The sequence below is a fragment of the Octopus sinensis genome, linkage group LG2 (assembly GCF_006345805.1).
Source record: "Octopus sinensis linkage group LG2, ASM634580v1, whole genome shotgun sequence".
In the NCBI taxonomy this organism is placed as follows: Eukaryota; Metazoa; Mollusca; class Cephalopoda; order Octopoda; family Octopodidae; genus Octopus; species Octopus sinensis.
The window spans coordinates 171,843,944-171,857,796 of record NC_042998.1 but is presented as its reverse complement, the minus strand read 5'-3'; the positions used below and the strand labels follow the sequence as shown (position 1 = coordinate 171,857,796).

At 34.6% G+C, this 13,853-nt stretch overlaps 1 protein-coding gene and 1 long non-coding RNA gene across 5 annotated transcripts in view; one reads left to right on the top strand and one right to left on the bottom strand.

Moving 5' to 3' along the window:
* LOC115230501 (protein NDNF-like) overlaps nt 1-13,853 on the top strand; it is a 181,769-nt gene that overhangs the window by 51,710 nt on the left and 116,206 nt on the right. The gene's annotated exons all lie outside the window — the stretch shown is intronic.
* LOC118762117 lies at nt 1,034-4,731 on the bottom strand. Its single transcript, XR_004997896.1, has 3 exons — nt 4,717-4,731; nt 3,085-3,091; nt 1,034-1,192 (listed from the first exon to the last, which is right to left on the bottom strand). It is a non-coding gene; the product is annotated as an uncharacterized LOC118762117 (long non-coding RNA).

The window sequence follows — 13,853 nt, the reverse complement described above, 5'->3', positions numbered from 1 at the left end:
AAAAGTAATGTAGTTTCTCATCAAGTTTTTACGCTATACTGAGATCACACAGTTTGTGATGTATCATGTCATAATTGACTTTACAAAATCAAGGTTATCACAAGATATATTGGAGTGATTGAGTAACTGTTTTATCACCCAGTCATAGTGCTGTAGGAGCTGTGTAAGGTAGCTTCTTCCAGATTGAAAACTATATTGGGTGTTAACAAGTCATTTTCTTAAAGGAATGATATTAGTCTTCTGACAATTCATTATGTGACCTTACTGATACATAAGGTCTGAGAGAAAGAGATGTGCCTACTATTTTTAGCATCTGCTCTGCTGAACCTTTATGAATGGGGTATATTATGCCTTCCTTTAATGCTTGCTTGGATGCTTGTCACTTGCAAGAAAGCTCTGAAGAAAGTCTACAGTAGCTTTGCTATGGCTCTTTTACATGTTTTTAGATGGATTACTGGCAATGGTGATGTTGATTATCAAGACCAGTATTTGTGTTCATTGGTAAATTTCATCTATAGCCATTATTATCACATTTTCTCTTAAATCGATGTAACTGATCATTGCTGCCTGCCAATCAGGTGTATATTCTGTATATTCTGGGTGTACTAGGTATGCACTGAACACCCATCAAAAATAGAAAATTCATTATGAATATTAACCTTACTCATTAATTGAATCACAAATCTTAATGGAAAACTTTTGTTACACCCCTGCTTGTAATTTGGTGGCATTGGGTGTGGCAGAACACCCAACACAAACAACCACCATATGCCACTGCTCCCTATGTGCAGCTACAATGGCAAAGGACTTATTTGGTCTGATCACTTGCATATGTCCCAGAGGGAAGGTGAAAATACAGGGTTATTCAAAAAGAATAAACTGATTTCATTTTGCAATATTTTAATAAGAAAAAGCAATAGAAAACTCTAGCAAAGTCACAAGTATTTACTCACAATCAACTTTTATTTTCTGTCTTACATGTGTTCAATGTGGCCACCACATTGAACACATGCATCAGTATATCACGATCCACTGAGTACTTCTTTGGCTGTCTGGTTGAATGCTTTATCGAAGTTTTTCCATTTCCCTTCTATGTCAATATCTTCTGAAATCACCTCAAGTAAAGCAAATTTATTCTTTAGTTTCATAATGAACTTGCTTTTGATATGCTGATACACGTCTGGGAGGAATTCTCTTATCACATTGATGTTGCCGTGCTGCAGTTGGTGGCCACATTGAACTCTTGTAAGACAGGAAATAAAAGTTGATTTTGAGTAAATACTTGTGACTTAGCTGGAGTTTTCTATTGCTTTTTCTTATTAAAATATTCCATAATGAAACCGGTTCATTCTTTTTGAATAACCCTGTACTTTAGAATTGCTCATTCAATATAGTGCTTTTGAAGATTTGCTGTTAGGGAGTTATTTTCTTGGCAAAGTGGTCCTTCTTCATTCTTTATCTCATAAGAACTTTTCTTTCCCTGAGAGATTTGTGTGCAGGCTGGCTTTTCTTTCAGTGGCACAAATTTTATGCAAATGGCTAACATTACTGACATCAATAATTTAGGTTTTATGTTAATGTCAGGTGTAGAGAGCGAGACATTTATGCCAAGTGTGTTCAAAGATCTCTTTCTGTATAAGTTTCCACTTTGCTTTGTCGAAGTTCAGATTGGAGAGTGAGGGTGCTTATTATGTATGGGTTGCATATCTGCAGCCTCCTTTGACAACCCTGCTATACTATGATCTGAAACTAATGTTGATGGCACTTTCACATTATGGATGAATTCCATATAATTTGTAAAGCAAAGACCCAATTTTTGACCTAGCTTTCATTAGTCATTACATGCCTGTACCAAGACAATCATCTCTTTTACACATTTCATGTGATTCCTCTTATAACCAATTTTCTTTCAGCTCATCTGAGCTATATTGTTCATATAAACTGCAATTAAACATCCAGTGGGACATACTTGCTCCATTTCTTTCCAGCTTTCATATATTCCCTGCATTCAACACTCCTGTCTCACTAGTATATAGCATCAATGTTCATCCACAAAACATTGTAATTGCCCAGAAGAGATAATTAACAAGGAGAAAAGTTTCCTGGACTTTTTCATTCTTTTCCTGTTTTGCATGATCTCAGAATAATCTCTTCCACTAGGAACCTAGATAACAGAAGCTATCAACAGTTTATATAGAGATTTCCAAACATTGAAGGAATTTAATTTACTGCAGCTCTTACTGCTGACTACTCCTGTATACCTACCACAGATACTTTATTCACTGTCGTCTTTCATTGCCTTTGATCCTACTGCACCACTTTTACACCCATATATTGATTACACTGATAACATCATTAGGAATTTCTACCACTCCATTCTGCATATCAAATACTACTGTTTCTACATTGGCTGCAGTATTCCATTTTTTCTACTTCTTGAATTTTATTCTTTGCTGAGAAGTTGCATTTTATTTCTTAAAGAAGATATTTCAAGTCTTGAATTTCTTCTCTAAGTTTTTCACAATCTCTTATAAATCCTGGATCATCAGCATATAGAATTTCCTCTGTGTGCATATGAGAAAGAGAGACAGACAGACAGACAGACTCATTGTTTTCAGACTATATAATAGTTTTCATACAAGTCACTTGTTTCCAATCTTCAGTGAAAACACATTCAGGTTTTGCACTGCTCATGTTCAAAGGATGAGTGGAAATATTACCTTGCTTGGAAATAGCTGAAGATTAGAAACAGGAAGGCATCTGGCACAGAAAATCCATCTTAACAAAGTTCATCTAACCCATGCAAGTGGATGTTAAGATGGCAATGAGGATGATGATGATGGATAGATGGATATTAAATCAAAGCATCAAAAATTATTTTGTATCAAGCAGTATTTGTTCAAATCCTGCTTAGTTCAACTTCCAAACTTTTGAATAGGTTAATTGGTAGTAGATTGCTACAGTGTTATATATAAAAATTATAATTTTTTGTTTTATTCTTTCTATCAAAGTTGTTGCAATATCTTAAGTATATCTTACTGCACTGAAAATTAGCTTTTGTTTTCAACTTAACAAACATATCACTTCCATTCTTAAGTAGAAATTCAATTTCATTCGGTGAACTCTAGTTTCTGTGTCAACAAAGACCTCACCATATCAATGTAGAAGTTCATGATATTCTCTTTACTTTACATCCACAAGCTACAAACACTTATAAATAACCTCTCTTCAAATATACAGTCATTTATTAAGTTTACTCACCTCCTAATTGCTTGAAATGCAAATTATATAGAATACTTTTAAAAAGTGCTTATGCCTTAACTATTATTTCTCTCAATATTGACTTTTACTGTATTTATAAATAATCCCTTTCTAACTTATAACATGAAAGAGATAAAAAGCAGCATTTAGATGTCGGTTACGTTTTGGAAAAGGCCTTCTCCACTCTCTTTAACTTGATGAATTTTCCTCTATATCTCTAGTCTTTGTTGGAAACCTCATGTGCTGGAAGATATTTAACTATTTATTCGAGTCTCACTATTTCACTTGTTACCAACTGCTTACTTTTAACTGTTAACATGATATTAAAAAGCTGATCAACTATGGAATCCTACTTACATAACTAGAATGGAGAAAAATTAGTCATTTTTGGGACATTCCTAGAATTTAGTTTAACACAAAAAAAGTTATATATATTTCACAGCGACTATCCATTGTTACCATGACACCGCATTTAAAATAACTGCGTTGTAACCAGATGGCAGTAGTATTACTCTGACAACATTGCTACTGTGACCAAATAACTCTAGTTTTGAACCTTCTTTGCTTACATGACAAGCTACATATTTTCAAACCTATCTTGCTTATGTCTATATCCCAGTATTGAAATATATAAACACCACAATACTTATTAAAAACTCTCACCACTCTATTTTCTACAAGTTTCCTCTGTTAACTGAAAGTTTTATTGCTCTATTAGGAATTTTTGGAATATTCACTTTTATCTTTTTCATGTATACTCTTTTATTCTTTCATCTCTTCTAGGCCATGGGCTGTGGCTATGATGGAGTTCCATTGGTAAAAATTATCACTTGTATTTTGTTACACGCAAATGGTGTGTGTACATATTATTTTGAAGAAAATTTATATAAAAAATAAAATTAATTAGCAATTAATGTTATATATTATAATGTTGGTTAACTGTTGCTGTTGAGTCCCAAGCTATCCTTGATTCAATAGACTTATAATCACAGATGCTCCAACCATGACCAACCTGAATGTTTTGTATATCCAGACCGACATTATTCAATGTTTCATTTCTCTTTTAAAACATTAATTTTTCTTATTAGATTTGGCTTCTATTTCTAGCAGATTGAGGTAATTGTGGGAAGATGAAGTGCAGAGAGGTTAAGTCTATTCACTTAAGTCTATTACTGAATTTGTAAAATTTTTAAAGATTGAGTATATTTCGCAACACAGAAGGCAGCGAGCTGGCAGAATAATTAGCATGCCAGGCAAAATGCTTAACGGTGTTTCATCTGACTTTATATTTTGAGTTCATATGTCACTGGGGTTGACTTTGCCTTTCATCATTTTGAGGGCAATAAAATAAGTATCAATCGAACACTGGAGCCCATGTAATCAACTTATCCCCTTCCCTGAACTTGTTGGCCTTGTGCCAACATTTAAAACCAATATTTCTCAACACACAGATACGCCCTTCCCCAGGACCTTATGCACTTGCAATTCACCTCTTCCTCTGCTCAAAGGTTTCCCTATCTCTAGTGCATTGTTTACTCTTTGGCTCAGTTTCATTTCTTAGATGATATCAACATGTCACATAATCTTTTTAATATTGTTTTTATCAACATTTAAAAGTTATTATGAAAGAAATAATTAATAATGGATGTTCTGTGTCAGTGTCATAGCATTTAAAATAAGGATAGAAAGTAAGTTGTCAATTATTAATAAATGGAGACTTATTTCTTCCAGAGTAAGACTACCAAAACTAAAAAGAGAAATATAGAAACACATTATTGTCTCATCTGCTTAATATGATGATTATGGTCATTCTCATAATTTCTGTTAACAACTGAAGAAAATTGCTAGCTTGTTAAGATTTTGCGATTGCAATAGAAAGATTACTAGCAAGAGGATACCAACCATCATCACTTTTTATATCAGTAGAGTGATAACTAATGGATCTGTCTATCTCTAAGATGTGAAAGAGGGTTCATAAGAATACCAATATATGCAATTGATTACCAATAAATGCAAGAGGGATGGAATATTTAACCCTTTAATGTTCAAATCTTATTTACTCATATTGTTTTGAATTAATCCTGTATTGTCTTATACATGTTATTTGTGTGTGTGTGTTTGTGTGCATTTGATTTGAAGGAGATTAGGCTAATAATTCTTCTGCATCTAGCAACCATCTCTCTATATATAAACGGCAGTTTGTCTGTCTGTGTGTCTGTGAGGTTGTACCCTCACCCTGATCACGGCTTTCAACCGATTCTGAAGAAACTTGACACACATAGCCCAATGTCATAATTCAAAACTAACGCAGCAAAAATTTTGAAAAGTTCCCCCAGTTGTGAAAAAAATCGATAAATTCGACATGGGGTCGAGAATCTAAGCTTTTTATATGCAACACATTTTCTGTTGTAGTTTTCGCAACTTGCAATCGATTTTCACCAAACTCATGGTGAAGCTTAATGTTACCCTAAGAAACTTAATTCTGACGTTAGTTTTCCATGCAATACCTTACCATCAGAAAAAATCGATAAAATCATGCCATTTTGGGAAATCGCGTTCAAATTCAAGATGACATATTTTCGACAATATCTTTCACAAATTGGCAGGAATTTTTTTTTAAATTCACAGCTAGCATCATGTCTGCTCCAAGGAGCTATATGGCCCTTTTTATTCCAATAGGATACTTTATTACTGGAATTAAATCATATGTGGCACACATAGCAAACCGATTTGTGTATTAAACACAAACCACAGACTGTCTAGGGGACGCAACTCGACCTTTTTAACTCTCATGGGAGGCGCAATGATGTTTTCATGTTTTCGCCCAAAGGGACAGCTAGGAACATCGTATACACAGAAGTATTCGAGTGAAGAGAAGACATTGCAACTTACACATGCGCCTTCGTTCCCTAGAGGGAAAGGACTGGATTGGGATTAGTCGTTGCCTACTAGGGGCTCTTACATACCCAGGCAACGCCGGGCTATGCTGCAAGTTGGCTCTAAATATATTTTCACTCTGCCTACAAAGGAAATGTCATTTTCATGACAAAGCAAATAAAATCAACACAAAACAAAACAAAAAAATACACAAACACATGAAAAAAATTTCAGCTATAAGTTTTATTTCTATTTTAATAATGCATTTTCTTACCCTTATGAAGGTAAGAATTAATATTGAAGAAATTTGTTAATTATTTATATGTATGTAGTTCGTATTTTAGAAAGAAAAAAAAAAGAACATTTGTAAATTCTATATGCGTTCCAAACCCAAAATTACTCAAGAATATCAAAATCATAGAAAACTAAATGGAGAATTCTCTTGGAGTATTCTTGTTTTCATACATGTATTCTTCGTTGTTTGAGTATTGAAATTAGGTCAAATCTACTTTTAGTTTTTCATGCTGTTTACTAATCTCTTTATCACATTGTTTGCATGTAGAAACAGTCAACTTTTCAAACAAGGAAAGAAACAGGTCATACTTTCTCAAAACAATCATGTTACACTAGTGACAGAATTCTTCAGCTTTTTGCCGAGTTTCTAATAGGAAAGATTTGTGTTTATGACCGTCATTAGAATGATGTTGATGATGATGTTGATTATGTTGATGATGGTAATTATGTTCTTCATGGTGATGATGATAATGATGACAATTTCTGTTTAAGACAAGGGCAATCAATAACTAATAATGTGGGTGCCAGTATATATGATATACCAAGCCAAGAAGTTAATGTCACACCCTTAATGATAATAATTTTCTATATGACTAATTCTGGTTTAAAAAAGCAGGAGAAGACAACCCTTTAAGATATGTGTGTGTGTGTGCATGGGTGTGTGTAAATTATGTATTGGAATATAAATATATCTATATATATATGTGTGTGTGTATGTATGTATGTGTGTATGTATATATATATATATATATATATATATATATATATACACACATATGTGCATGTATAATTTTAAATATGTATATAAGCATATATATATACACATACATATATGCATGTATATAGGCGGTGAGCTGGCAGAAACGTTAGCGCGCCAGGCGAAATGCGTAGCCGTATTTCATCTGTCGTTACGTTCCGAGTTCAAATTCTGCCAAGGTCGACTTTGCCTTTCATCCTTTCGGGGTCAATAAATTAAGTACCAGTTACGCACTTGGGTCGATGTAATCGACTTAATCCGTTTGTCGGTCCTTGTTTGTCCCCTCTGTGTTTAGCTCCTTGTGGGTTGTAAAGAAATATATATGCATGTATAATTTTAAATATGTATGTTAGCATATATATATATATATATATATATATATATATATAGAGAGAGAGAGAGAGAGAGAGAGAGGGGGTGCATAAGGTATTTGAGGACAGATTTATGTTTATAAAAAACATATATAATAACAGATAATAAATTTATTTATCAAAAAATGCTATGAGGATAAAAATAAACCTTTTCTATAATGTTATTCAATAAAGCCACCTTCAGCTTCAACTACTGCTTCTATATGAGAACTAAATCATCTACATGCTTGAATCAAATTGTCCTGGTTCATTCTGGACATTACTCTGACTATGACAGCTTTCAAAAAATTTTTGCTGTTATGGGCATGTCCATTCACCTCTCTCTCAACAATGCTCCACAAATAATAGACCAGTGGATTGAGATCTGGGGAACTAGGAGGCCAAATGTTAGGGGTTATGTGATCATGACAATTTTCAGGCATCCATCCATGTGTCACTAGAGCCATGTGCGATAGTGCAGAGTCTTACCGAAACACATATGGCCTCCCATTGCATACACTGTCTATCCAGGACTTAATAATTATTTCTAGGACCTCAACGTAAGCAGCAGAGTTGCTTCATTGCTGACAACCCCTAAAATCATGACAGTTGCAGGAAATTTTGTATGCATAACACTTGGAACTTCAGAAGGGTCTGCACATAACCATCTGTCATTTCTTCTGTTAATATTTTGATCTTGGTCAAAGTTTTCCCGTTTGAGAAAAACCAAATCAAATCTTTTTCTGCTGGAATTTTCAGTTTGTTTAAAAGCCTTTTAAATTTGATGTAGGGATTTTCTTTTGCTTTTTCTGACAAATTGACCTTTCTTCATCATATAAGACTTATAGCTGATGTCTTCAAGGACAATGTTTCTGACTGTTCCTTCTGACACATGGAGATCTTTTGCAATGGACCTCATGGACTTTCTAGGATTGTAATCAATGATCTGTTGAACTTGTTGGATAACTTCAGGTGTTCTGAGAGCGTTTAGAATGCTTTTTATGCTTTGATAATGGTGATTTGTTTCCATCTTCAGTCTATAGCTCCTTATAAACTTTTTAGGCAAAAGATCTGGCAACTTTTAAAAATCGAATACATCTAAATCGCTATGCTCAGCTTTTATAACCACTGTAACAGCATGCGTCTTCATTTCTTGAGTAAGCTGAGGGTCCGCCATTATTATTTTCTGAAACAAATATTATAGAGTCGGCAAAAAGCAGCAATGACCCCAAAAAGTTATGTCTTCAAATATCTTACACACCCTGTATACACACAAACACAAACACACACATACACAAACACACACATATATATATAAATATATATATATATATATATACACACACACACATATATATATATATATATACACATATGTACACATATATGCATATGTACATATAATAATATAAATAATATATATATATATATATAATATATATATATATATATATATATATATATATATCATCATCGTTTAATGTCCGCTTTCCATGCTGGCATGGGTTGTACAGTTTGACTGAGGACTGGCAAGCCGGATGGATGCACCAAGTTCCAATCTGATCTGGCAGAGTTAATACAGCTGGATGCCTTTCCTTACGCCAACCACTCTGAGAGTATAGTGGGTGCTTTTACGTGCCACCAGTATGAGGGCCAGTCAGGCGGTACTGGCAACAGCTATGCTCAAAAGGTGTTTTTTAAGTGCCACCTGCACATGAGCCAGTACAACAGCACTGGCAACGACCTTGCTCAAATGTTGTTTTTCACGTGCCACCAGTACAAGTGCCAGTAAGGCAACGCTGGTAACGATCACGCTCAAATGGTGCTTTTTATTTGCCACTGGCACGGTAGCCAGTGAGCAGCCCTGGCAACAATCATGCTCGGATGGTGCTGTGTGTATGTATATATATATATATATATATGGGAACAGGATGTTACCAATTATAAACAACATGAAATACGAAAACAAGCAAGTTAAATATGCAAACAACAAGAGAAAAATAATGAAAACAGGACAAGTAACACAAAGAACAATATTTCATCAATTGTTGGCTGTCTATCTACTCCTCACTTCGAGCATTTAACCAACTGTCTTTTCCTAAACAACTTTCTAAGGACTGGACATCTTCTACCTCTCTCTTCTATCTTCTCCCTTTTCAAAGAAAATATTTCTTCCAGCATTCAATATTTACCCTCGTTCTGGTCTAACAACCTTCCATGTTTGCTTTTGTTCGGTTTCCTTGTATGTCTCCACTGTCCTGTTTTTGTTCCTAACTTTGACCCTACATAAAATCCAAAATTTATTTTGGAAGTTTTAGGATCAACTGCCTTCGAAGACTCATATTGTCGTTGAATGATCGAAATGATGAGTAGATAGACAGCCGACAACTGGTGAAGGGTCGTTCTTTCTGTTACTTGTCCTGTTTTCAATTTTTTTCTCTCATTGTTTGCATATTTAACTTGCTTGTTTTTGTACTTTATGTTGTTTACACTTGGTGATATCCTGTACCCATCTGTGATACCAGTGCCGGGGGCACATAAAAAGCACCATCCAACCGTGGCCATTGCCAGCCTCACCTGGCCTCCATGCCGGTGGCACGAAAAAAGTACCATCCGATCATGGCCGTTTGCCAGCCTTGTCTGGCGCCTGTGTCGGTGGCACGTAAAAAGCACCCACTACACTCACAGAGTGGTTGGTGTTAGGAAGGGCATCCAGCTGTAGAAACATTGCCAGATCAGACTGAGCCTGGTGCAGCCTTCTGGCTTCCCAGACCCCAGTTGAACCGTCCAACCCATGCTAGCATGGAAAGTGGATGCTAAACGATGATGATGATGATATATATATATATATATTTACTTTTTTATTGCCACAGGGGGCTAAATATAGAGGGGACAAACAATTACATCGACCCCAGTACGTAACTGGTACTTATTTAATTGACCCCGAAAGGATGAAAGGCAAAGTCGACCTTGGCGGAATTTGAACTCAGAACATAACGGCAGACGAAATTCCGCTGAGCATTTCGCCCGGCATGCTAACGTTTCTGCCAGCTTGCTGCCCTTAATATATATAAATAATATATATATGCATGCATACATACACATTATTTATATTATTGTTTAATCAATGTCACGCATCCATTTCCAAGTAAGTATATATACATAGGAGTGGCTATGTGGTAAGTAGCTTGCTTACCAACCACATGGTTCTGTGTTCAGTCCCAATCCATAGCACGTTGGTCTTCTACTATAGCCTCAGGCCGACCAAAGTCTTGTGGGTGGATTTGGTAGATGGGAACTGAAAGAACCCCATCGTATGTGCGTGTGTGTGTGTATTTGATGGTCTGTGTTTGCCCCCCCCCCCCACACACACACACTATCGCTTGACAACCGATGTCGGTGTGCTTACATCCCCATAACATAGCAGTTTGGCAACAGAGACCAAAAGAATAAGCACAAAGCTTACAAAGAAAAAGTCCTGGGGTCAATTTGTTTAACTAAGGGTGGCGCAGCAGCATGGCTACAGTCAAGATGACTGAAACAAATAAAAGAATTATATATATATATATATAGTCACAATGAGGATATTCCAACCTCTTATAGGGATATTTATCCAAGATATATTGGTTTAATATGTTAAATTTTGAAGAGATAATTCTTCTATTATATAGAATATCATAAGATATTAACCATTTTTATGGAAAACCATTTTAGAAACCAGTAATGGATACAAGTTAATTTATTAATTAATCAACATATTCACCAACAATTGTTTCATTTCACAAATAAGATTAAAATTCATCATCATCATCGTTTAACATCCATTTTCCATGCTAGCATGGGTTGGATGGTTCGACCAGGGTCTGGGAAGCCAGGAGGCTGCACCAGGATCCAGTCTGATCTGGCAGTGTTTCTACAGCTGGATGCCCTTTTTAATGCCAACCACTCCATGAGTGTAGTGGGAGCTTTTTACATGCCACCGGCACAGTTGCCAGGGGAGGCTGGCAGTGGCTACGATCGGTTGGTGCTTTTTACATGCCACTGGCACGGAAGCCAGTCAAGGTGGTGCTGGCATCGGCCACGTTCAGATGGTGCTTTTTACGTGACACTGGCACAGGTATCACAACTGCAATTTCCATTTGATTTTTACTTTGATGTTGATGTACTTGACTCAGTAGGTCTCCTCAAGCACAGCTGGTCCCCCTATGATCCAAGGTAAGCACAGCAGACTGCTCTGCGATCCAAGGTAATTTGGATGGGCTGGGGCTTCTATGTGAAACTGGTGCAGGAAACAGACATGGACTCGCGTTATTTGTCAGGTCTTCACAGTCACAGCATATCTCCAGAGATCTCGGTCTTTTGTCATTCATCATTTTTGTAATTTTAATCTCTTGAAATAAGATTAAAATTACAAAACATATAAATATATAATTTTGCATTTTAAATACCTTGTAAGGAAAATCATTAGGGTGTCCGGACGACAATAAGGATTATATTAGGATACTTTCGGAATATACAGGATATATGAACATGTTTATTATGTTTGTATGTGTGTGTGTGTGTGTGTGTGTGTGTGTGTGTGTGTGTGTGTGTGTGTGTGTGTGTGTGTGTGTGTGCATGAGTTAAAATTATTCCTTTTCAATTCAATAATGATAATAGTAACAATCATGAATGATGGGTTATATTATATATGGGTAAAGTAATATAATGAATATATATTACATTACTTTACTCATATATAATATAACCCATCATTCATGATTTTTACTATTATTATTATTGAATTGAAAAGGGATAATTTTAACACATGCGTGCACACATGTATACATACACACATAATAAACATGTTTATATATTCTGTATATTCCCAAAGTATCCTAATGTAATCCTTATTGTCCTCTGGACACCCTGATGATTTTCCTTACAAAGTATTTAAAATGCAAAATTATATATTTATGTTTTGCAGTTTTAATCTTATTTGTGAAATGAAACAATTGTTGGTGAACATGTTGATTATTAGATTAATTTGTATCTATTAGATTTCTCTGTCTTCTAACTCTCTCTCTCTCTTTATATATAAATGTGTATATATATATATATATATATATATATATATAAATTTAAATTGAGGGAATGGAGTAGGTAATATCCAAACAACATATGTTTCCTAGCTAGCAGAACCTCAGAAGTAATAATTACTCAACAAGTAGCCATCATTAAATGAAGGTTACATTGTCAGCCTGGGTTTTATATCTACTCCATTCCCTCTAATTCAACTTCTATTTGCATTCATAGCAACCCTAGATACTAACAACAAACTAAATAAATAAGTTTTTACAGCTTATCAAACTTCAATATGGGAAAAACCTATGACCTTCTATGCCTCAAAGTTGTTTTTTATACCTACCACAGCCTGCTCAAAGCTTACTAACTTCCTACAACTGGAACCTTGAATCTTAAAATTATATATTTATGATTAGAGGTTGTGTTAACCTCATGAAGGGATGGTTTCATTCAAGGAAATACTGGTTCAATATTTAGTATTTTGGGGGAATTAATTTCCTTAAAACAATAGGTGTATATATAAGAACATATAGTTTATATTCATATAAAAGTAGAAAAAGAAAATGGAGATTGGGAGGTTGATAATTGCTTAATATTAATAGGAAATTAATCATCATCCCTGTTTCAATTAATACTCAGTAAATATTAAGTAACTATTAAATTTATAAGACCTGAGCATATCTTCAGCAGGAAAAAAAATATATCCTTGGATGTTTTATATGTGTGTTTATGGATTCATTATATCAGACTGAATGATACTGCTTATGATTTGTATTGTTATATGTTTGGTTGAGGGGTTTGCAGGTTGAGTGGAGATAAGATGGAGTAGGTAAATAGAATTAAAATAAATGAATAAATTAAATAGATATGACATAGGAAATTTAAATATAAATAAGGTAAGTTTATACTTAATAAAGAATGGAATATTTGTATATGAGGTATAAATAAAGTTAAGAAAATTTGTATATATGCAAGTACATAGGTATACGTACATACACATACATATATGTATCCATACATTCATATATATATATATATATATACAGAGACACACATATGTACATACATCGACATGTACACACATATCCGCGCAATATACGTATATAAGCATATATACACATACATGTATGTATATATATATATATATATATGTGTTTACACTTTTTAGCCAGCACCCCTAAGAAGTTAATATAGATCCATGTAGGTCAATTAATTCCGATTTGTTAATGAAATTTTGAATTATTTCCTTG